This window comes from Coregonus clupeaformis, chromosome 15 (assembly GCF_020615455.1).
Source record: "Coregonus clupeaformis isolate EN_2021a chromosome 15, ASM2061545v1, whole genome shotgun sequence".
Lineage (NCBI taxonomy): Eukaryota > Metazoa > Chordata > Actinopteri > Salmoniformes > Salmonidae > Coregonus > Coregonus clupeaformis.
In genome coordinates, this window is record NC_059206.1 from 47,210,312 (window position 1) to 47,237,263 (window position 26,952).

Sequence of the window (26,952 nt, forward strand, 5' to 3'; positions counted from 1 at the left end):
CCAGTGGTGAGTGTGTCCAGTCCGGCACGGCCCGTGCCCGTTCCACCGCGGTGCCTGATCCAGCTCCGGTCAGCTGCTCCACACCGGAGCCAGAGCAGTCCACTCCACCGGGGTCTAGTCCAGTTCCGGTCAGCGGCTCCACTCCGGAGCCAGAGTAGTCCGCTCCACCGGTGCCTGATCCAGCTCCGGTCAGCGGCTCCACTCCGGAACCAGAGCAGTCCGCTCCACCGGGGTCCAGTCCAGATCCGGTCAGCGGCTCCACTCCGGAGCCAGAGCAGTCCGCTCCACCTGTGCCCAGTCCAGCTCCGGTCAGCGGCTCCAGTCCAGACCCAGACGTCAGCCCCTCTCCAGGTTCGGGGTCTCCCACACCAGGGTCCAGACAGGGCTTGGAGTATAGTGGGAGGAAGGAGAGGGGAAGCAGCGCGCCGAGGTCCAGACCAGATCAGGGGCGCAACAGGGAGGCGGAGAATAGGTGGTTGTCACGCCCGGAGCCGGATCCGCCTCAGAGGCGGAATGCCCACCCGGCCCCTACCCTGTTAAGTAAAGGTTGTGCGGTCGGAGTCCGCACCTTTGGGGGGGGGGGTACTGTCACGCCCTGACTCTGGGGACTCTTATTTGTTGAGTCAGGGTGTGATTTTCTATGTGGTGTAGATCTATGTTTATAGTCTAGTATGTCTAGATCTATGTTGGCCGGTGTGGTTCCCAATCAAAGGCAGCTGTCGCTCGTTGTCTCTGATTGGGGACCATACTTAGGCAGCCTATTGGCACTAGTGGGTTGTGGGATCTTGTTCCGTGTGAGGTATGTTGTTTGTGTCTACCTTGGACTTCACGTGTCGTTTCGTTTATTGTTTTGTCGAGTGTTTATTAAGTTTAAATACATTTTACATTTACATTTTAGTCATTTAGCAGACGCTCTTATCCAGAGCGACTTACAGTTAGTGCATACATTATTTTTTATACCCTCCGTGGGAAGCGAACCCACAACCCTGGCGTTGCAAACGCCATGCTCTACCAACTGAGCTACATCCCCGCCGGCCATTCCCTCCCCTACCCTGGACGACGCTGGGCCAATTGTGCGCCGCCCCATGGGTCTCCCGGTCGCGGCCAGCTACGACAGACCAAACATGTATGCATATCACGCTGCGCCTTGGTCTGACCCGTCTATGAACGAACGTGACAGTCTTACTCACGTCAGCCACGGAGATCGGGAGCACACAGTACTCGTGAGCGGCGAGGGCCCACGTCGGCGGCTCTGTGTTGTTTCCCTCAAAGCGGGCGAAGGTGTTTAGCTTTTCCGCGACGTGGCTGCCTTTCCCTTTATAATCTGTGATTGTCTGGAGTCTCTGCCACATGAGTCTTGTGTCTGAGCCGTTGAATTACGACTCCACTTTGTCCCTGTACTGTCATAGCTGGTCTATTTGCACAAGTCCATGTTCCCAGTCACCTTGCCGTGGTTAAATGCGGTGGTTCACACTTTCAGTTTTGCACGAATGCTGCCATCTTCCCACGTTTTTTGGTTTGGATAAGTTCTAATCGTCACAGTAGGAACAACATCCTCTATGCACTTCCTGATGAACTCAGTCACTGAGTCAGTGTTCACGTTGATACTATTCCCAGAGGCGACCCGCAGCAATTCCTAATCCGTGTGATCAAAACAGTCTTGAATCATAGATTCTGATTGGTCAGACCAAAGTTGAACAGTCCTTACCACGGGTGCTTCCTGCTTAAGTTTCTGCCTATAGGTGGGGAGGAGCAGGATGGAGATGTGATCTGATTTGCAGAAGGGAGGGCGGGGGAGGGCCTTGTAGCCGTCCAGGAAGGGAGAGTAACAATGGTTAAGCGTGTTCTCTCAATGTGTAGCACAGGAATTTTGGGAGTGTTTTCCTCATATTTCCTATATTAAAGTCCCCAGCTACAATAAATGCGGCCTCAGGATATCCAGTTTGCACAAAGTCAAGTGTACGGAGAACCCCGCTGTCTGTATGGACAGGGACAATATATCCGGAGTCATGAAAACCGAGTATGTTACAGTCCCTTATGTCTCTCTGAAAGGAGATCCTTGATCTGAGCTCGTCTACTTTATTGTCCAGGGACTGAACGTGCAGTGGACGGTTTGCTCGCCGCCTGAGCCTGACTAGAACCCCACTTCTCTGGTGTCAACGTTTTGGTTTAGCACCCGGGATGAATGGGCTGCCTCAGGAAGTCCAAAAATAGGATCCAGGGAACTCAAATTTCTTGTCTAATTTCTAAATTATTTTTAGCTCTAGGTAATAATACTAGAAATGTTCTGAGCAAATAATGTAAGAAATAACAAAATACTGCAAAGTTGGCTAGGAGCTAGAAACAGGCGACCGTGTCTGTTGATGCCATCTTGTCGATAACAAGAAAAGATGTCAAATTAATTGAATATGGGTAGGTCAGACTTAATATTGCAGATAGATTCTGCCTTCCATCAATGGAATTGTCTGCATCATTTCCAGTCCCCCACATATTTTTTTGTAAATATATACAGTACCAGTCAAAGGTTTGGACACACCTACTCATTCAAAGGTTTTTCTTTATTTTTACTATTTTCTACATTGTAGAATAATAGTTACGACATCAAAACTATGAAATAACACATATGGAATCATGTAGTAACCAAAAAAGTGTTATACAAATCAAAATATATTTTATATTTGAGATTCTTCAAAGTAGCCACCCTTTGCCTTGATGACAGCTTTGCACACTCTTGGCAGTCTCTCAACCAGCTTCACCTGTAATGCTTTTCCAACAGCCTTGAAGGAGTTTCCACATATGCTGAGCACTTGTTGGCTGCTTTTCCTTCACTCTGCGGTCCAACTCATCCAAACCATCTCAATTGGGTTGAGGTTGGGTGATTGTGGAGGCCGGATCATCTGATGGAGCACTCAATCACTCTCCTTCTTGGTTAAATAGCCCTTACACCGCCTGGAGGTGTTGGGTCATTGTCCTGTTGAAAAACAAATGATAGTCCCACTAAGCGCAAACCAGATGGGATGGCGTATAGCTGCAGAATGCTGTGGTAGCCATGCTTGTTAAGTGTGCCATTAATTCTAAATAAATCACAGACAGTGTCACCAGCAAAGCACCCCCACCGCATCACACCTCCTCCTCCATGCTTCACGGTGGGAACTACACATGTGTAGATCATCCGTTCACCTACCCTGCGTCTCACAAAGACACAGCGGTTGGAACCAAAAATCTCAAATTTGGACTCATCAGACCAAAGGACAGATTTCCACCAGTCTAATGTCCATTGCTTGTGTTTCTTGGCCCAAGCAAGTCTCTTCTTCTTATTGGTGTCCTTTAGTAGTGGTTTCTTTGCAGCAATTCGACCATGAAGGCCTGATTCACACAGTCTCCTCTGAACAGTTGATGTTGAGATGTGTCTATTACTTGAACTCTGTGAAGCATTTATTTGGGCTGCAATTTCTGAGGCTGGTAACTCTAATGAACTTATCCTCTGCAGCAGAGGTAACTCTGGGTCCTCCTTTCCTGTGGCGGTCCTCATGAGAGCCAGTTTCATCATAGCGCTTGATGGTTTTTGCGACTGCACTTGAAGAAACTTTCAAAGTTCTTGAAATTTTCCAGATTGACTGACCTTCATGTCTTAAAGTAATGATGGACTGTAGTTTCTCTTTGCTTATTTGAGCTGTTCTTGCCATAATATGGACTTGGTCTTTTACCAAATAGGGCTATCTTCTGTATACCACCCCTACCTTGTCACAACACAACTGATTGGCTCAAACGCATTAAGAAGGAAAGAAATTCTACACATTTTAACAAGGCACAGCTGTTAATTGAAATTAATTCCAGGTGACTACCTCATGAAGCTGGTTGAGAGAATGCCAAGAGTGTGCAAAGCTGTCATCAAGGCAAAGAAGGGTGGCTACTTTGAAGAATCTCAAATATAAAATATATTTTAATTTGTTTAACACTTTTTTTGTTACTACATGATTCCATATGTATTATTTCATAGTTTTGATGTCTTCACTATTATTCTACAATGTAGAAAATAGTAAAAATAAAGAAAAACCCTGGAATGTATAAAATAAATATTTTTTAAATATATTTCCCCCTAACCCTACCATCCCTCCCCTAATTGGAGTAAACTCCACGTATCGGTTTGTAAAAAAAATTAAAACATGTTTTATTTTTTTGCTAGGTAACGTTAGCTAGCGATAGTTGGTTGTACCTGCCAACTTAAATTTAAACAAAAATTTTCTCATGCACTCTCTAGTCTCTGCAGCAGACATATAGTGAGAAATATGTTTGGAACTTAAAATCTCAATAAAATCGCAGTATTGAATATATATAGAATTGTGAGAATCATAATACATATCGGCACCTAAGTATCGTGTCAATATCGTATCGTGAGGTCCCTGACAATTCTCAGCCCTACTGAAATGCATCAGAAAGGTATTGGAAAGTTTAAGCTCGTCTACTCTATTGTCCAGGGACTGAACGTTAGAGAGTAATATACTCGGAAGCGGTGGATGGTTTGCTCACTAAGGGAAGATGATCAGGTAATAATTGTGTGTGTAGAAAAGAAGGTCTGCATTGCTTTCAATTGCAGTTTTGTCACAGGCCTTTCCAATGGCCTTTGAGCGTTGTAGACACACGTTTCCTGTGAGTCTTAAGTATCAGGAATGGGGTCTTAATAGCTAATAGCTCCAACCCTTCAAAAGCTAGAGCCAAATTCGTAGGAAGAAACAGAAACCGCTTTTTGTCCAACCTTTTTTTATTTTGCCCACCCCTGGGTTAGGGCCATAGCTTTGGTTACCATTGGGAAGAGTCTATGGTAATCTGTTTACCAGGGTCCTTACCTGACAATCTTGCCCTGCTCCTGCAGCATCTTGACCAGCTCAGCAATGCAGTACTGGGCCTTGGCAGCACATAGACCATAACCTGCAGGACAAGAACACAACAGCCTGAGTGGAAAACACAATAGTCATTAAAAACAAGCAGAGAAAGGTTTCAAAAGAAAATGGTAACATTTGCTATGAAAACCTGTCAACTGCTGTCTGTATAAAAGTCAGAAAAATAGAGGGAACACAATAAAACTTCAGAACACAGTCTGCCTGGATTTTGACTGGCACATCTTAATCCAAGTCAAAAACTGACTACTACCTCTGAACAGTGATAAAAAATGCTTGTATAAATAGCAAAAATACTCAGACAATCCCAGAGATTCTTATCCGGACATTGATCTTCTGATGCTAAAAAAACAAACATTTGCATAAAGCCCTATCAAACGTGCTTCAAAAGAATCAAATCATCCTTATATAAACACATTTAACATTTAGGAAATTACCAATAAATTCTATTTCCTTAAATGTTATTTATCCGTTTTTGGTTTTGACACACCAGGTATTTGGGCACAGTGAAACTGATCAAACCTGAAAATTCTAACAAGAAAAATATTCAAACCAACATATCCCAGCAATAGGGAATTAAAGTTCAGGACCAGTGGATACCAAGTGGAACAGAGGATGTCTGAGGGCTTAGGCGTAAACAAGTCTACTAACCTAGTTTATCTGTATGTATTGTCTCAAATAGCAGAATATGGTTTTCATAATAATCCTACATACAAGTGGGAGCTCTTTCCTCTCATTTCAACAAGACCGGAGGTGAAATAATTGAGCCTGTTATTTTATAACACAATAAACAAACACTGTAAAATAAATAAAGTACATCAAGGCTGAAAAAAAATAATCAGTTGTGAAATGATTTCAATCCTTTTATCTGAAGCTGTCAAGTGGGAGCATGTCCGGGAATCTGGAGCAAATCAATGTTACTCTTGAAGCTAGAATCCTTAGTTGCTACATCCATTTTTTTACGTATAAATTAATGATATATTGATTCTTGAAGAATATAACATAAATAACTCATGAGCTCAGTTCAACTGTCGTAACAGAATATAAGCTTGTTTTACCCAAATGTTTGTAAACAATGTAAATGTAAACAAACATTATATAGCCTCAAAACATGGTCAAAACTATAATTTTGATCTCATGGATGGCCAGTCCTTGCATCCATATCAATTTGAGAGTGGTTACATTTCTCCAGGCCCATCCCTCAGCTTTGTTATTGTTTCAATTAAGGATTCTAGCTTTAGTCCATGTCTTCCCCTTTTAAATGTATGATATACAGTGCCTTCAGAAAGTATTCACACCCCTTGAATTTTTCCACATTTTGTTGTGTTACAAAGTGGGATTAAAATGGATTTCATTTTTATTTTTCCATTCGATCTACACAAAATACTCTGTAACGTCAAAGTGGAAGAAAAACTCTAACATTTGTAAAGAAAAAAATATATATATATATATCTTGATTAGATAAGTATTCAACCCAGAGTCACCTTTGGTAGCGAGACATTTCAGCTTTTCATTTTAAATTAATCTGTAACATTTTCTAAAAACATAATTCCACTTTGACATTATGGGGTATTGTGTGTATGCCAGTGACACAAAATCTCAATTTAATCCATTTTAAATTCAGGCTGTAACACAACAAAATGTGGAAAAAGTCAAGTGGTTTGAATACTTTCTGAAGGCACTGTATATAGCTATTAATCTTTGAAGAATATAACTTATAAATGCCCCATGAGCTTTGTTCAACTGCAGAAAGCCAAATATAAGCTTGTTTTACTGCATTGTTTGTAAACAATGTAATTGTAAACAAACACTGTATCGCTTGAAAACATGGTTAAACTATCATTATGACCTCATGGATGGTCAGTCCTTGCATCCATAGCTCTGCCTATGAATTTGAGAGTGGTTACATTTCTCCTGCTCCATCCCTCAGCCATTTACCAAAACAAGTGGCGGGGTGGCGGTTTTGTTGTTTTTCCCAACTACAGATTTCCCCTTTAAGGATGATCTTATCAAAGTACTGACGGAAAATAATTACTTATTGCCCAAAAAAAGATATTGGGATTTTCTTACATGTACATTGATCAGCTGCAAGTGCACATGAATTGCTCCAGTACATGTGGTAGACAGGACATTTTTAACTCAAAAGACGAAGTAAGCCTTTGTTCACTCGTCTCCACCATTCCAAAGCCAACCTAGGCCTTTCAAACACAACAACGACCATCAACACTCATCTTTCATCTGCCTCGTGCAGAGTTGAGAAGCCTCTTACTGAAATGAGCACCATCCAAGAGAGAGAAACAATAATTCACAGCAAATGGACAATCTAAAGCCTCAATTGCTGTTTACAACGTTTGATAGGCCTGTCACAACAGCCGTCAAGTACTCTGCTTTAAACACAGCATGTTGCACTGAGCATATCTACGGTCCACACTCGCTCCTTAATGATTTTCATTTTCTTCATGCAGACCCTCAAACACAAGCTTTTCTCCTAACGAAAACAATCCCGTCCAGACAAGGCCAGTGTTTATCAAAAAAAGTCTTAAATGTTTCCACTGATGTCAATCAAGCAAAGTGACTGTGACTGGTCCAATTATAGGAAATGTGAAAAGGAAAACAAGACAGCTCCGGTTCCAGCCCCAGCTCGGGCCTGGTGTAGTGTGGTGCACTGCAGTCAGCAGGAGAATCTGGGACCCACTGACAACACAGAGAGCAACAGTGGAACAGTGCACCATAACACCAAGCTTAGAAGCTGAGGATCACCTTCCAGTCTGGCAGGACTACCTGGCACACAAACACCGGCTAATTTGGGTACATTTGGAGAAGATGCTTGAAAATAATGTTTGGATACAAAAACAAGTCTGGGTTTGCAGTAGTCAGTGAGATAACTGTGTACTTTAGAAGTTCAGAACATCCTCCACAATAGATATAGTAACATCGTAACTCTCCCCCACTGTCTACAGGGGCCCATGGTGTAGATCCATGTTAGATAGATAGAGTCTAACTGTCTAATGTCTGGGTCCATGGCTGGGTCAGGACACCGTAGGGTTGAGCCCTGCTGGACGGCTGGAGGCTGGAATGCCAGCAGCGGTGTGTTTAAAATGAAGGAGCCATCTCTGTTGTGCTTGGCCCCGCATGCCTGTATACTCTGGAGTGCCACGTTAAATCATATTTTCTCCCCTTCTCTTTATTCATCTTCCCACATCTCATCGTCCCTCCATCTGTTCGTCCTGTCTGCCCGTAATGGTCCAGTTCTCTGTCGTAGTGAACAAAGTGGATGCAGACGCAGACAGAGGACAGACAGAGCCATAAGCTTTGCTGGAGGCCATTACACTTACCGGCCCAGGAGGTCAAGCCGAGCGACAGAGAACCAGGCTGTTTAGAAGAGCAGAGCCAGCCACTAGGTTGGGTCTGTGTCCCAAATGGCACCCTATCCCCATTTATTGTGCACTACTTTTGACCAGAGCCCTATGGATAATGCATATTAAAGCCTTTAAAAAAGAGCCTTCTTTTCTCTTCCTCCTTTACTTTCTCTGGAAGCAGCATATGGACCAGGACAGTCTGAGGCTGAACTATCAGTCCCTGCTGCCTGCCAGTGACTTCTCACTAAACAGTTCACTTCACCACTAGGTTGGAGAAGCAATGTGCAGAGAGCTGTCGTCAGGGGACGGGTTTTCAGACAGGGTGGGAGAGTGGAAAGACAGAGAGTGAGATTATACAGAGGTCTGTCAAAGCTTCAATAAACCCTACTCCCAAACACGACCCAGGCTCTTGGACCACCTCGGGATAGAGTGGGCCTGCATGCCTGACGGGCCCTACTTGAGAGGTGCCCTAACGAAGTTTAGCAAATTAACTGGTGATGTAACAAGGTCAACAGAGGTTAGCTAAACATAGAAAAAAGTTCTGTAATTTATGAAAAATGTTGATGGCAAAGGACCATGTTTTCTACTTTCTGCACAAGACCTTTGGCCACAACCCACTTACACTCTAGGTCTTAAAAACATTTGTCAGTTGAACCCTGTGTACGTGGGTGGTTTAGTTTAAATGAACCTACCCGGTCAGTACCCCGGTGTGTGGAAGTACCACTGTGTTCATGCTGTGTGTGTGTGTGTGTGTGTGGTGTTGGGTTTTGACTCTACCTGGAGTGATGATGAGGTTGTGGGCATCTTTGATCATTTCAACAGTCTGGTCCACATTGACCTCTGTGTGTGTTCCTACGATCTCCATGGGCTTGCCTGACCCAGTGGATGATGTACCGTACTCACCCAGGATCACGTTGGCCAGGGAACGGTTCATGGCCTAGCCAGGGGGAGAGAAGAGAGACGAGGGGGAGTACAGAGATGGATAGGATCAAAAGCTGCTCAGCCGTTTTAAGTCAACATTTTTCAGTGAAGCCAGTTTCTTTCAGGCAGTCAATGCAGCCAAGAAGGCATTTAAGTACAGTTAGAGTTCCTCCTAGTGGAGAATTGTGGAAGCACAGAAACTGCCTTGCATATTTTAGCATCTTCAAAGTTTACATGTAGGTTATGAGCTGATGCGGCCTATTTAACCCATACTGTCTGATGTGTGACACTTCCTAAATACGGACAGACGGAAGGACTATAGGCTCCATACCTTAATCATTCTATAGCCCTCAAACTCAACTCTGGAGCTCGAAGCCAGTTCCACTGCATTTTTTCATTGTTCCCCTCTAATCAGGGACTGATTTGGACCTGGGACACCAGGTGTGTGCAATTAATGATCAGGTTGAACAGAAAACCAGCAGGCTCCAGACATCATAGGGTAAGAGTTGAATACCCCTGTTCTATAGGACGTGTGACACTTCGTAAATACAGACCAATACTTACCGCACACATGATGTAGGAGAGAATGGCCCCTGAGGAGCCGATGAGGGCCCCTACGATGGTGAGCAGGTTGTTGAGCAGGAAGCCCTCAGCACAGAGGGCCCAGCCGGAGTAGCTGTTGAGCACCGTGATGGCCACCGGCATGTCTGCACCGCCGATGGCTGCTGTCAGAGTCAGGCCCTAGAAGAACAAGACTACCGTTAGACTGAAGGTTGATATGTCCGTGGGATTAATAAAGCAAGACATACATTTCATTCATGTGTTGTTAAATTCAATATATTGTCCATACAAAAGAAGGTATACAAAGATCATGTGTCATATGTGAGTAGTAGGCCTGACCTATATAAACTCACATGTAAGCATTGTCCCGAGTGGCGCAGTGGTCTAAGTGCCACTAGAGATCCTGGTTCGAATCCAGGCTCTGTCCAGGAGAATCACGGGGCGGCGCACAATTGGCCCAGCGTCGTCCAGGGTAGGGGAGGGAATGGCCGGCAGGGATGTAGCTCAGTTGGTAGAGCATGGCATTTGCAATGCCAGGGTTGTGGGTTCGATTCCCACGGGGGGCCAGTATGAAAAAAATACATAAATAAAAAGAATGTATGCACTCACTAACTGTAAGTCGCTCTGGATAAGAGCATCTGTTAAATGACTAAAATGTAAACACTTGGGCATAAACAGACCATTCATAAACAGTATTATTGAATGGTAAATAGAGAAATCTGATCAGGTAGTAGAAATATAGTGTATTTAACCCCTATCAGGATGCAGTGGGCCTCAGTCATTGCGTAAGGTGTTTGTCAAAACAAGGAGTATTCATTTCAAGTGCTCTCTATGATATCATCCTAATGTTACTCTCCAAGATACCCAACTCAGGGAATGGCTCTAACCAGAGCCAGCTACCTCACATTATGCAACGATACACTCCATCAAACAAACAGAGAGGGCAGGACTTGAACAATATCAGATCTCCTTTTAAAGACATTCATGCTCAGGCACAGGTGATTGTTTAGCTACACCTTATCAGTCAAGAGTGGTGTGATATTGTATACGTAAGAAATGAATATCCGTTGATTTATACAACGTCAAAATGTCCTTGTTATTGACAAACCACATGGAGGCCTGAGCAGCCAACATTCACAACAGTTTTAACCAGAACCACCTTCTCTCAGTACTGCTTCAAAACCTCATCTTAGTTTACCTTCCATCCATCATCTTATTATGGATTGATCATGTGGTTAATGCTTCCAATGAAAATTCTCCTTAAGGGCCAACAGTGGAGCAGGATCGTAAGCAGAGCGCTTTTTATTGAAGGATAGCTGAACTTAAACCTACCTAAAATGGGCTAGAGCACAGGATTCCAATGGCACAAACAGGTAAGTTCCATCCTATTTCTAAGAGTTAGTTCAAAGATCACTGGTCAGTCCAGGTTGGTGGATATTAGGGCCATAGATATAGAATTAGTAGAACAGGAAAATACTCTCAAACCATAAAAATGGCACTGCACCCTCATAACTTCAAACATTGATTTGAATGTGGATGTCCGTCCCAGTAATTCTATTTCTTTGATTTGGGTAGAGGCGGTGTGTAGGTCGTACCATGACGGCCGAGAGAGCGGACATAGAGCCCAGGCAGGTGATGCCTGCGGTGTAGCTGGGGTCCAGCATGTAGGGGATCATCAGGCCCACACAGGAGGCCATCAGCCCAGCATTCATAGCATGGCGCCCAGGGAGCTGGAGTGGGGCGGAGCTCAGCACACCTAGAGAGAGGAGGAGAAAAACTGTAGGCATGGACATATAGAGCTAAATGCATGTTAGGATGTCACTATGTGCTGTCCATCTCATTTATTTTGTCCTCCATTTACAAGTATTCAGGCCCCAACCACTTTTGAGGAACAATCTGAAAGTGAGCATGTTATTTATTATCCAAGGATGTCACTATCACACATACTGTATGGATTAAAAAGGGAGTTGTACTTTTCTCCCTGAACTAACTCAATCCTTGGCAGGCAGGTAGAAAGATAGCAGAGAAAGTTACCGTTTCTAAATTGATTTTCATTTCAGAGACTGAAATGTGTTCATGAGGCTGCTTCATGCTAAATTGAAACTGAATACATGTTGATAATCAAATTAACAGAGCCAGCATCTGGATTCCACCACCTGTGATATGGGACGCATTGTAACATTTCCTTGACTTTTTTCCTCATTTTGAAAGCCTTCCAAAACAAACCCACAACTGAAAAACAAAGAAAAAAAGAAAAGAAAAGAAAAAAGTCTCTAGCATGAAATGTGCATTTTGGGGAAAATGTAGGTTTTAATCTTTTATCGGAGCAGGTTTTCCAGGTTCCAGTGGGACTGTGGAGTGGGAACGCTCCCTGGGATAATGTGTTCCAGCTTTCGGGAACAAGTGGAAAATGACTGGGGGCGGAGGGGCTAATTAGTGCCAAACTGGGAGAGGTTCCGCCTGGCCTAGCTGGGAGCAGGGGGGCCTGGGTGGCACGGCTGGGACAGGGGACTGAGAGGAGGGGTGCAGAGTCGGGTACAGATGCTCAGGCATCAACCTGAAGGACCCAGACCACTACTGGTCTACTACTGACCAGAGGGTTACTTGATCAAACCCAAGCTGTCTAAGTTAAGTGTCCATTAGCAGAAAATTCCTGAAAACGCAGTAAAATCTATGTGTGTAATCTATACACTACATGACCAAAAGTATGTGGACACCTGCTCATCGAACATCTCATTCCAAAATCATGGGCATTAATATGGAGTTGGTTGCTATAACAGCCTCAAGCCTCTTCTGGGAAGGCTTTCCACTAGATGTTGTAACATTGCGGCGGGGTCTTGCTTCCATTCAGCCACAAGAGCATTAGTGAGGTCGAGCACTGATGTTGGGCGATTAGGCCTGGCTCGCAGTCAGCATTCCAATTCATCCCAAAGGTGTTCGATGGGGTTGAGGTCAGGGCTCTGTGCAGGCCACAAACCATTTCTGTATGGACCTCGCTTTGTGCATGGGGGCATTCTCATGCTGAAACAGGAAAGGGCCTTCCCAAAACTGTTGCCACAAAGTTGGAAGTACAGAATCGTCTAGAATGGGGCCTAGCACGAACCATGAACAACAGCCCCAGACCATTATTCCTCCTCCACCATACTTTACAGTTGGCACTATGCATTCGGGCAGGTAGCATTCTCCTGGCATCCGCCAAACCCAGATTCGTCCGTCGGACTGCCAGATAGTAAAGCGTGATTCATCACGCCAGATTCACCACGCTCCAGAGTCCAATGGCGGCAAGCTTTACACCACAATGCTTTGCATTGCGCATGGTGATCTTAGGCTTGTGTAAGGCTGTTCGGCCATGGAAACCCATTTCATGAAGCTCCCGACGAACAGTTATTGTGCTGACGTTGCTTCCAGAGGCAGTTTGAAACACAGTAGTGAGTGAGGATAGACGTACTTCAGCACTCAGCGGTCCTGTTCTGTGAGTTTGTGTGGCCTACCACTTTGCGGCTGAGCAGTTGTTGCTCCTAGACATTTCCACTTCACAATAACAAGACTTACAGTTGACCGGGGCAGCTCTAGCAGGGCAGAAATTTGACGAACTGATTTGTTGGAAAGGTGGAATCCTATGACGGGTCAACGTTGAAAGTCACTGAGCTCTTCAGTAAGTCCATTCTAATGCCAATGTTTGTCTATGGAGATTGCATGGCTGTGTGCTCGATTTTATACACCTGTCAGCAACGGGTGTGGCTGAAATAGTCAAATCCACTAATTTGAAGGGGTGTCCACATACTTTTGTATATATAGTCTATGAATAATAAAATCTATGGACAAATTAATCAAATCAATGGACCGCGATGATGAATATGTATGAGGAATATAAGTATGACTTTAACTGCCTCATTTACTGACAGGTACAAATGGAACCGTAAAAACTCATGGCGTGCTTGGCCTAGGATTTCCTACCCCTTTTCACTCGCAGCATTTCCTACCCCTTTTCACTCGCAGCTCCCAACAAAAACAACATCCCACTTCCACCTCCCCAATCCCATAGAATTACATCGAATTGAAATATAATGTATCACTATGCCCAATCCCAATCGTCCGTCCTCACCTTGCAGTTTCCCATAAGCCACCAGGGATCTGCTGAAGGTGACCCCTCTGATGAAGGTGCCCAGGTAGGCGATGATCTTGGTGAGGTTGGCAGCCGGGTTGGTAGCAAAATGAGGGTACTTGATCCTGTACTCTGCCACGCAGGTCAGCACTGCAGCCAGACCCACCAGGCTGTGGAAGGAGGTCTGTGATCTGGATCTTCCTAGCGATACCCAACCCTGGGGGGCAGAGGGGATGAGAACCGGACAACACATACAGAGACGTGCGCAAAGACACACACCCTAAGGACTGGTGGGAAACGGGCAGTCCTGAGGCACAGGTGTGGCTGATAAGGGCTGTTTGGGGGAAATTCCTTGTTTGTGAGTGCACCTCCGTCTATGTGTGTTTTGGTGTGTGTGTTCTTCTTGAAGCCCTGCAGACATGGACGGGGTTAATAGGAGCATCTGGAAAAGCAAACAGGCTAAGGTCTGAACGGATGGTTTAGTCTAGGTTCCAGCTTGATTCCAGGAAGAATTACCATGTAGATTGACCTGACTGGATCATGATTCAGACATGATGGTGACCATTACCTCAGCACTGCTGCAGTATGAGCAGTAAGCAGTTACTCATATGATTGAAGGAGACAACACATGTCGACTATAGTAAATAACATGTTGTTCAGATCATTCAAGCATGCAAATCCAACACACACACAGGAACAACTTCCTAATATTGAGTTGCACCCCCTTTTGCCTTCAGAACAGCCTCAATTCGTCGGGGCATGGACTCTACAAGGTGTCGAAAGCGTTCCACAGGGATGCTGGCCCATGTTGACTCCAATGCTTCCCACAGATGTGTCAAGTTGGCTGGTTGTCCTTTGGGTGGTGGACCATTCTTGATACACACGGGAAACTGTTGAGCGTGAAAAACCCAGCAGCGTTGCAGTTCTTGACACTCAAACAGGTGTGCCTGGCCCCAACTACCATACCCCGTTCAAAGGCACTTAAATAATTTGTCTTGCCCATTCACCCTCTGAATGGCACACATACACAATCCATGTCTCAATGGTCTCAAAGCTTAAAAATCCTTATTTATCCTGTCTCCTCCCCTTCATCTACACTGATTGAAGTGGATTTAACAAGTAACATCAATAAAAGATCATAGCTTTCACCTGGATTCACCTGCTCAGTCTATGTCATGATCAGTCTATGCCTAATGTTTTGTACACTCAAGCATATACACACTTACCAGCGGTGCCACCCACAGCCATGGCGGCACTCATCTGTGCCAGGAGTACAGGGGTGGGCTTCAGGAAGCCAAGGGTGGCAGCGATGCCCCCTGCCACACCCATCATGCCCAGGGCATTACCCAGGCGGGCATTGGACTGGTTGGACAGACCAGCCAGGGCTCCCACACAGCACATACCAGAGCCCAGGTACATCATCTACAGAGAGAGAGAGGGAGGGATAGACACACAGCAGTGGCTTAGACCTGGGCCATGTTCAGTAGGGCACACAGTGCCAAAAGGTTCACTATGCAGAAAATTAAAACCGGTTCTAAATTAAAAACCTGTTCTAAATTAAAAACCTGTTCTAAGTTCAGGTAATACATGCCCATTTCACTCTGCCTACTTAACACAACCGACTGAACACAACACCTGAGCCCACCTGATTGGTGGTACATTGAACACAACACCTGAGCCCACCTGATTGGTGGTACATAGTGTGAGGGTTAGGTGATGCTCACCTGTTTAATGTTGTAGCCAGCCTGCATGGCGACTCCATAGCCCCCCACAAACACCCCGGTGGGCAGTAGGTAAGAGTGGTTTTATTCTGGAGGGTCAGTGGGACACTTGAACATGTCCAGCATCTTTTTGGTGACCAGGAAACCTGGAAGAGAACAAAACCAGTCAAACTCAACCTGGTAGACAACGGTCTGCACAAACACTCTTGTTGGAATGCTTCAGGCATAACAGGGTGAAGACGGTCATATTTCAAATATTATTTATAGCACCCTTATTTGATATTTGAGTAACACATTAAAAGTGTGCGCACAAAAGGTTCCTAAAGGCCAACTCAATGAATGTAGTAGCTGGGGGTTTTCTTGGTGGAATCTCTCCCCTGATATAACGACCAGACGGAACACTTCATTCTGCTGGGGCAGATCACGTTCCATTCCAAAAGAAACCTCTGGTTTCTCTACATCGCCACTCCACCGCCACACTCAGACAGGTTATCCAGTGGCTAACATCTGTCCACTTCAGCTGTACGGACTAATTGTATCCCAGCCCAGACCTCAATTACTTAAACATACCAACAATAAAAAAACAATTTCAGACTTGAGGCTCAGAGTCAATACATTCAGATTCAAGAATGCAAAGGGCGGGTATTGAAGAAAAGCATGCACAGGATTTTTCCGTGCTGCCACTATAAAAACACATGGAAATACAAAAGGCTTTGTGGCAAGAGCCAGAGGAAGAAAAAAACTATTCCTCGACCCGTTGTATAAGGAGCAGGTACTCTATACATGTCAGGGCTAGTTTATTGAAACTAAATTGGAGGGCAATTTTTTTGTGTAATCACTTGACAATATAAAAATTGTAGAAGAAGGGCTAGGAAACAACTGTTGGAATGTCAGTTTTTATGTTACTGAGGGTTTATGGGTGGTGCGGTAGACCACTAAGAAATGTTGCATGTGGAATGGCAACCAATAGGGACTTTCAATTGAAATTAAACACCTGCTCTTTAAAGAAAATAAATATATATATAAAGAGGTGCACTTTAAGCGCTCTGGAACACATGCACAAAGAGATCTGAGAGTCATAATAACTGGTTTTTACAGCAAATGGCTAAAATCTGCCAGAATGCCCCGGTAAGAGGGCTTTAAATCCCTGCCATGATCTTTGACCCTGCTCAGTGTTCTGGCCTGTCGGAGCGCCCTCGCACAGACTGGGACCTCTGGACCTCTGCAGCGTTTGCCTTTGAATGAGTGATTCAGCGGCTGTCTAGAACGATGCACCAAAGACTTTTCCGACACTACCATTAACGACATTCCCTCATTTCTTCTCAGCAGAGCTAGACTAAGCCTGGTTTATAGCATGGCCATGGTCCTTTTGAAGAACACTCAGTCATTTCCAGTTCAGGTGTGAAGTTCCTTATTTTTCACCTAAAGGGAGTTAAGGAAGGTCTGCTCTCACGAACAGGGTCCATGGACCAACTAACGGTCACGGCTGAGGAAGAGGGCACAGTGGAACAATAAGCAGTTTCTTAATAGATAGTCAAGTTAAATAAATGGCCCTAAAGGGGTCTGATATCCTCATATCTTACGTATTCTAAGATCTCATATACGGTCTCCAAAGGGGGTACAATGTTGAGGTAAGAGGAGCTCCGTTTGTCTGCTCCATTCACTATCTGTTTTCACAGTTACTGTTTAATCCAGAGAGTAGTGACACCAGTGATGTTGACTGAGGAGATGAAGGCAGCCGCGACAGCCAGCATCTCAGCAGTGGAGGAGGGGGTGTAGTCAACCCCCATGAGAGACAGACCGCCCACAGCCGTCAGACCTGGAATAAACACACACACAGTAAGCACAGCTTAGATCACATTACAGACATGTTTTTCAATTAGTCCCACATGTGTTGAACTGATGTCAAATGACAATGACAAAACACTGAAACATTATTGCTTCTCTACCCATTGCCCTGTCAGACAAACAAAGCTTTATTCCATTTGAAGTGCTGTATAGATAGGCATGTTCCTTACACATTGCTTCAGAGCACAGCAGCACTGCTTAATGAGGAAAATGTCAGAGCGCAGAGGGAATCCTGATAACCATCAGCCCTATAATGACTTACAAATGCAGCCTGCTGTACTGTAGTGAACAACACAACAACCGGCTGGTCAGACAGAGCCGACATGCTCACAGCCATGTGTTTATGCGTCTGACTGAATGAATGAGCTTTTCCTGGCTGTCCCGTTCTGGAACTCCACAGTAACAATTAGTCACAGAGACAGGCCAAGGTTTGAATTAAAAGGTAACCGCACGCTACCTCAGTGTCACATGAAATACCTACAGCAGACAATTAGGCTAGAAAAATCTACTCGCACACTGTCAAAAAGCGAGACATGCTGCTCACAATATTCTAGACACCAGGTGAACTTTGAAACCTTAATGCCATCAGATCCCCGCCTGAAGTTTCCCTCCCTTGAAAGGAGGGTGAGTTACTCCACCCTGAATATGAGGTTACATTTGAAAAACAAGGGCGTCATACTCAGGCCATAGAGATCACAGGCATACCTGACCAAATAGACACCAATACCACCTACCTACCGCTGACTTATCAAGACAGCTCTTAGATAGTCAGCCAGTCAGGTCTATATTGATCACAGTCATCCCAGAAGCGTCTGTTCGTCACATCCCACTCATGGCTGACTTCAGAAGGGAAAGACTTTAGCTAATTGTGACTCAATAGTTTCAGGTAGATTAAAGAGTTGTCATGAGGATGGTGCCAGCCATTGGGCAAAACCATGGCTTCCCCATCAAAAGTAACCTAACGCTCCAGACAGAGATTGACACAGACTTCTCTCTCCCTCTTAAGAATTTGAAATTCCAATATACTTCACTAACGTCTTGGGCTCGAACAGCTCTTTTAGCTTTATTACATTTGGCACATCAATAACAATAACTCCAATGGTTTCAATGTTTCCACTTCTTTGCATGACCAAAATAAAAGGCATGGTTTAGGTAATGCCAAATATGTGGGGAACACACCTAAGAGACAATGCATGAGCAGAGAGACTGAGAATGACTAGGGTGGTGCGGGGACCGGGGTATGTATAGTGTGGACTAATAAAGTGGTTGACAGGAACTGTGCAGTAGGTCTAGGGAGATAATTGCTCCATTGGATGCCACCACCATGCCTCTTCTGAAGTTAGCGTCTGGGGCGACATGAAGGGGGCTTTAATGTTGGACCACCATGGGTTCATTAAGACATTCAAGCCTTTTCTGGTTCCTGGACCCAGACCCTGGTCCTGACTGCACTGCCCTATCACCGCCGGGAGGAACAAGGAAAAGCTTAATGAGGCACATCCCCCCGAAAGCAGTAGATATCACAGCCAGCTTGTCACTTCCGCCTGTGTCAAGAGTAATCAACATGCTGCGAACACACACACACCGTCTATAACACTTCCTGCTTATGAAGTAGATGTGGAGGGTGGGAAAGGGGTCAAGGGGCAACTAATAATGATCAGGAACTATTCATTTGCAATGAAACCAGCAGGCAAATGAATGTCTTCTGCAACTAGGACAAATTTCCTCTCGCCACTATCCAAAACATTGAGTTACAATTTTAACAGCCAAATAATCAGTTTCTCATTTATTTGCAGAAGAAATATTCAATGATAATAAATCTATTAGCCTATATTCTCCTGTATTCACAGAGAGGTACCTGAGACCTATGCTTCTAGTTGCTTGAAGCGGATCTACACTCTGGAGTAGTACTTTAAATCACACAGACTACAAGGACCATTAATCATATCCTGTTCCCTCCAGGTCCTACTCATCACTGAGAGGAGAGCACCTGCAGGTGTGGAGGTGGAGGGAGAATCAACCGCCAGTTCTGTGAAAGAATCTCCTCTGTACAGTTACAGCAATGCCTTTTAGAGACTAGTAAATCAAATGAATAACATCTGGGTTTTAAAATGTGATTCATTCTCATTTGAAACCAAATCCTAAGTGATGCATCTTAGGCCTAGATGCATTTTCTTCGGTAGGTTTACCTCCATATATATAAATACATTCCTGAATATACTACATTACAAAATAATGATGTGCCTTTGTTTAGTCTTCTGTATCCATTTCATTAAGATGAGTCTTCATAAACACGCACCAGAGATGGCGTTGGTGATGGGGTAACGTGTGAACGGGGTTTACAGGCCTGCCGTCTCTAGTCTCCACTACCAGAACAGGGGTCTGTGGGAAACAGCTACAGCACCACCTCAGACAGACACAGCAGGGGGAGGGAGGGCTCGTCATCTCACATTTTATTATTCCCAGTTTCCTGGCACTAAGGGGCTGCTGGTGGTTTGGGGGGTAGGTTAGGTTCTAATTAGGTGACCAATCCTCATTTCAAAGGGGCTCTCAGCCATTCTGCCTTTCTGGCCTCTCGCATGGCTGATCCGGTGGTCAGGAAATCAAGATGTTCCAGCAGCACCTTCCTTCCGTGGCTTCAGAGGGGAGAGACAGAGATACGGAGCGAACTAACTCATGAAAGGACAGAAAGATGAATGTGCCTGTTTGTTTGTCTCAGGTTGTTTATTTACGTGTGAACCCAGTTTGTGGCTCATTTGTCTGAATGTTGGGGAAGAAGGCCATGTTCTCTGGGTCTCTTTGATCTGATTCCAGAACAGAACAGAGCAGACAGTTACTGCCTGCCTCCTCTCTCTCACAGACTAACCTCTGAGCCTCCGCCTGTAACCAATAGAAATAATCTGCACCAATTTCTGTTCAGGGAGGCGTTTATGTCTAATCACGGCTGGTGCTGCTCTCAGAATGGGGTCACAGCTCACCTTTCCCAGATTAGTCAGCTATGCGGATGACTTGCGAGTGTTAGTAGAGAATAGAACAATGTAATGAATGTGAAAGGTAATAAAACACTAACAGGCTGCTTTTAACCCCCCACGATAGTCCTGTTAACCCAGGTCAGGGTGAGCGAGAGAAAGAGAGAGAGGGAGACCACCATACGAGCTCACAGAGACTTATGACACGGCTCGGTTTAGGAGGCCATTATCCTGACAGCCAGCAGTGTTGCTCTGGATCCTCTGCTTTCTGCTGTGTCAACCATTTTATTCCCCTTACATTATAAATAAGTAAACAACTGACTTAGATCGGGGTGGTGTTCATTAGGGCACACCGTAGCAAAACGTTGTGCAACAGAACATTTAAATTAGCATTTCTTATTTAAGTCCAGGTAGTTTCTAATCATTTTACTACGTTTTCTTCCATTTGGTACCTACTGAAAATGACCCTGGAAGGCAAGGTAAGTATAAATGAATGAAGTGTCTAGGCAGTCAGTGTTGGTGTGTCTCACCTCCAGTGTACATGCCAGCGGTGGTCAGGGTAGCCTTGAAGGGGGACACGGCAGCAGCCTTCTCCTTGGCCAGCTCATGCATGCTCTTGGCCACTGGGATGTTATCGAGCAGAGGAGCTGGGAAGAGGTTGGTTCCATTCTGCAACAGATAGAGAGGAGAACATTGTTAGACCTACCAACAATGCAAACAAACAGCCTATGGGTTCAAAATTAACATTTTACCTAAATCTTCCAAAACATATTACCGTAACCAAACATTCAGACCCATTTCATTTGCCAACTGCAGAGGTAGAGCAAGTCAATTCATCATAGATTCCCTGATTAACCAGTCTTCCCTCGTTGTGCTAAAAACAGATGTAACCTAACCCAGCTGCTTCACCTCACCTGCATGACAACAGATGATCTGCTCCTTGACCTCATAGTGGAAGTTCTCAGTGGAAGGGCTGATTGCACGGATGAGTTTGGTCAGGTTGTTGGAGTACAGGGTGCTGGACTGGATGGGCAGGTGGCTGGGCAGGTCAGTGAAGCCTATGTGGGTCACACCCTAAAAATAACAGAAGCAGCTATTTTATTGAAAGACAAATTGTGCATTCTTCTCTTTTCAACCTTTTGGAAAAGGACTAATTTACACAATTTGAGTAGGTAACCTTGTGGTACCAGGTCTAGGCAGTCAAAATGATACAGACATAAGTAGGTTCACCACAGTGTCAAAAGAGAATCAAATGATGAGATTTAAGATGAGAATAATAACAGATTGTCTTGACTGACCTTGTGTACAGACAGTTCTCCATGTTTCCTCCAGCCTCAGCAGCCAGGTCCACCACCACTGAGCCATCCTTCATGCTCTCCACCATGTCCTTGGTGATCAGGATGGGAGCCTTGCTACCTGAGGACACAGCACCATGGTCAGAGAGGTCAAAACCATGTTCAATAAGCTTGTTGTCTGCAGTACCAGCAGGGTGCTCAATCAGCACAGCAGTTGATCTCTTTTTAGTCAGCATTTTGTACAACAATGTCTTAAAGTCTAGATTTAAAGACAATTAATCAAACCCTGGCAAATAAACAGATTGCAATTTGTTGTTCTCGGTTTACGCTAGGCACTGTTTTCGGGTCCCTTCTGAAGTTTACACTAGCTTCAAAGTAAACTGATGTGATGAGAATACAGAGAAACTCTTCCAAGGTCAAGTTGAACTGGTCAGAATATGACACAGCAGTACTGATCAGGCTAGGGTAGGCTTGTGTAGACCAGACCAAAAGAGTCAGTCTCTCCACCAATGTTGTGTTCGAGACCACCTAAAGCGAGACCGATTCAAGACCAAGACCGGATGGGGGGAGGGGGGGGCGAGACTGAGTCAAGACCGAGATCGGGAGGGAGACCAGAAAAATGCGACTCCAATTCAAGACCATGATTGTAATTTTGTCAAATCGCCACCATAATAAGAGTTCAACATGTCCAGTATTTCTGTGTTCATACTTCAGAAGAACATATGGATTCTTTAGACATTCAGAATGGTGAAAAAAGGCATGCTGAAGGCAAATAGAGCCACTCTACAAATGATTACTAACCCAAACACAGTGGGGAACAATGAGGGCCTTCTATGCTTTCAGAGTAAGGCTAAGGATTTATGAAATGATGTTCTGATTTAATCTCTTCAGTTTTTGTTAGAAAGGCAAGGGATAACACTGAAGAGAAAAAAAATCAAAATCAGGATTTTTCTTTGGTGGTCTCTGGGGAGATAAATCTAGCTATCTAAGTCAGCCATTGGCTAGGCCATCATACTCTTGATAGAAGGCATCTGCCAATCAATTGTATTAGGGCAACATTTTGGAGTGACAGTGGAATCAACCAATCACATTGACTTGTACTGGGTGGGACCATTTTTACAAAAACGTATGGAAACTTCTGCCTTCTCTAAGGCCAACAGGTCACTGTGCAATAGCGAGCAGTAGTTTTCCCACGGTCTAGCTAGCTGTAGCAGGTGCTATCGAAGAGGATGTTGTTGTTAATTTGTTAGCTTGTCCCTTTTCAATAATAACTTTCAACAAGAAGTTAAGTTTCAAATTATCATCATCTGGTGAGTGGAAATGTGGGGGGGGGGGTTTCAGCTTGCATGCTGTTAGCCATCTCTTTGAAAATAACTTGTGTGTGAAACATTGTTGCATTTAAGCTTTACATCACGGTTACCTCGTGTGCTACTGTAAATGTGAAATGTTTTTTGGAATGGGAAGTAATAGTTGTACATTTCAATTGGGAAATGCTTAGCCTAATGGTTGTGTTCTTGTATTCTTATGATTGGGACCTACTGGCTTATTTTGTCAGAGTGAATGGACTGCTTGTCCTTTAACATCATGCTGTGTGTGACTGCTGTCTTTCCATAGGCCCTATGCAGTGGAGCCTGGAGAAGTGGGTCCTGTGTGAAGGAAAGGCGCCCTGTGTGAAAAATCATATGTTTTCCTATAGATTTGTCAGATTTTCGCTCTCAAAATCACACCTTTTTTTTTACGACAAAAATCTGATGTTCTAAGTCCACAACAATCCTTAAACCACTTTAGGAGCCCATTTTTTAGGTCTGGGAAAAATTGAAAAAATATATATTTTGGAGGGTGTAGTTGCCCTTTAATTCAATTGAGCAAAACAAATGCCCTCCCCATTGATCAAAATCAGCATGATATATTTCTCTCTGGTAGGCCTACATTGTGGTCAACATTTAATTGGGAAGGTTTTTTGGGAAAGCCTTTAGAAATGTTCATGCAAACAGTGCATGATGACTGAAATGTGCGTCGCAAATAGCCTACTAACCAAGACTACATACTGAACTTTTTCTATACCTGGTTTGCATACATTTGACATTTTAGTCATTTAGCAGACGCTCTTATCCAGAGTGACATACAGTTAGTGAGTGCATACATTTTCATACTGGCCCCCCGTGGGAAACGAACCCACAACCCTGGCGTTGCAAGCGCCATGCTCTACCAACTGAGCTACAGGGGACCTACCCATTGTTGCCTTAGTTAGCATTTACTGGTAGATATAAGTTGAAACATCTTTCCTACCGATGTCATTCTTCTGTGAGCTGCTCCATGCGACAACCAGTTGAGAGTGCGCTGGTATTACGGTTGCTGTCGTTTCAGCATCACAAGCCTGTAACACATAGGCTCAGCATTGTGCAAACGTCTATAATAGATGGAAATACTGCTACAATTTCCCCCCATCTCCCCCTACTAATAGTGAGCGTGCAACCTTCCAAAAATCTCCCCGACTCTTCCCTACCAGCAAGTCAAGGAAATTCTGACAAAGTTTTAGGATATCTTTACGAGTAAAGTAGGGATCCCAGGTTTCAATAGGCAATCATTTTTTTTGCGCTGAATGATTGGAAGCTTATGAGTTTTTTACTCCTCTGGTCTCAGCAAGAAATTACGAGTCCTCACTGTCCGAGACTGAGTCAATATTGAGTAACAATGTATCTGACGCAGAGACAAGACCGAGACACTCAATATGTGGTCTTGAGACTGGACTCGAGACCAAGACTACATCACTGCTCTCCACCCAACAGGACCTGTAGTGCTAGTATAGGGAACAGGACAACATGTCCTAGACATGGGACCACTACACAACATCAATGACTTTGGCACCAGTTCAACCACATGCCATGTCAGTGGAGAGGAAAATGTAATTCACAACTACGGCTGCATATCTTATCAAGGCCGTCTACCAATGTAAACAAGGGATGAGAATATAGTGTCTTCAGAAAGTATTCACACCCCTTGACTTTTTCCACATTTTGTTGTGTTACAAAGTGGGATTAAAATTGATTTAATTGTCATTTTCTGTCAACTATCTACACACAAAAAGGTGTAATGGGTTTGCACTCAGAAATATGTCGCATAAAGCTTACTTCATTATTCAACTTTTTAAATTATTTTCACTGCATCAGGGATAGTGTACACAGACGTTTCGGCTTTACAGCCTTCTTCAGTGTGTAGGTAACATTTTCTTTTAATTCAAAACAGTATTTGTAAAGAACAACCGATGAGCAGCAGGGTTGCCACTCAGGGTTGCCACTCATCTGCCAATCAGGGATGTGGCTTTTCTGGTCTACCTGTATACAAATTAGTCACAAACAAATATAGAATTGTAGGGTATGGGAGCAGGAGCGGGCACGAAGGGCAACTCACAAATCAACCGCCCCAGGTGTCCGCTCACCTAAATACATTATATCAATTCATGAGATAGCCCACCACAAATCATTTTTGTTTGTCTGAATTTGCGGGTTTTACGCATCAGCCAAGCTTCTGGGAGAGCGCGATGGTTCTCTTTTGATTAGTCAACAATCTACATAAAATACTCTAATGTCAAAGCGGAAAAAAAATTCTAACATTTGTAAAACATTAATGAAAAATAAACAATAACATATCTTGATTAGATAACTATTCAACACCGAGTCAATACATGTTAGATTCACCTTTGGCAGCGATTAAAACTGTGAGTCTTCCTGGGTAAGTCTCTAGGAGCTTTCCACACCTGGAATGTGCAACATTTGCCCATTATTCTTTTCAACATTCTTCATGCTCTGTCGAATTGGTTGTTGATAACTGCTAGATTTTCAGGTCTTGACATAGATTTTCAAGCAGATTTAAGTCAAAACTGTAACTCGGCTAGTCAGGAACATTCACTGTCTTCTTGGTAAGCAACTCCAGTGTAGATTTAGCCTTGTGTTTTAGGTTATTGTCCTTCTGAAAGGTGAATTCATCATCTCCCAGTATCTGGTGGAAAGCAGACTGAACCAGGTTTTCCTCTAGGATTTTGCCTGTGCTTAGCTCCATTCAGTTAGTTTCTTACCCTGAAAAACTCCCCAGTACTTAAGGATTGCAAGCATACCAATAACATGATGTAGCCAATATGCTTGGAAATATGGAGAGTGGTACTCAGTAATATGTTGTATTTGCCCCAAACATAAAACTTTGTATTCCGGAAAATAACGTAATTGCTTTGCCACATTTTTTGCAGTATTACCTTAGTTCCTTGTTGCAAACAGGATGCATGTTTTTGAATATTTGTTTTCTGTACAGGCTTCCTTATTTTCACTCTGTCAATTAGGTTAATATTGTGGAGTAACTAAGTTGTTGTTGATCCATCCTCAGTTTTCTCCTATCACAGCCATTAAACTCTGTAACTGTTTTAAAGTCACCATTGGTTCATAGTGAAATCTGTGAGCGGTTTCCTTCCTCTCCGGCAACTGAGTTAGGAAGGATGCCTGTATCTTTTTAGTAGCTGGGTGTATTGATACACCATCCAAAGTGTAATTAATAACTTCACCATGCTCAAAGGGATATTCAATGTCTGTTTTGTTTTTTTACCAATAGGTGCCCTTCTTTGCAAGGCATTGGAAAACCTCCCTGGTCTTTGTGGTTGAATCCGTGTTTGAAATTCACTGCTCGACTGAAGGACCTTACAGATAATTGTATGTGTGGGGTACAGGGATGAGGTAGTCATTCAAAAATCATGTTAAACACTATTATTAGTCCATGCAACTTATTATGTGACTTGTTAAGCACATTTTTGCTCCTGAACTTATTTAGGCTTGCCATAACAAAGGGGTTGAATAGTTATTGACTTCTAATTGTTAATTAATTTGTTAAATAAAATTGAAATACATAATTCCATTTTGACATTATGGGATGTTGTGTGTAGGCCAGTGAGAAAAAAATCTAAATTTTATCAATTTTAAATTCAGGCTGTAACCAAAAAATTTGGAAAAAGTCAAGGGTGTGAATACTTTCTGAAGGCAGAGCATAGCAATATATCTATGGTGTCTTTATGGTCTGTTATAGGCTGCTACAGGAAGGGAATAATACCAACTCAGCCTTGAGGGGCAGGGTTAACCAGATGGATAGGGCCTAACCACAACCTTAACTACACTAGGTAACTGAGCTGATGAAGCCTTAAAGCAGTTTAGAGCCTGAGAGGATTAGACAGATAAGAGCTGATGATAGCAGTACATGCACTTCATACATGATTGAGGAAGAACAAAGGAGGGATGAC

General features: G+C 43.9%; 1 pseudogene; it reads right to left on the reverse strand.

Moving 5' to 3' along the window:
- Window positions 1–26,952, reverse strand: part of LOC121583136 — a 49,599-nt pseudogene that overhangs the window by 19,702 nt on the left and 2,945 nt on the right.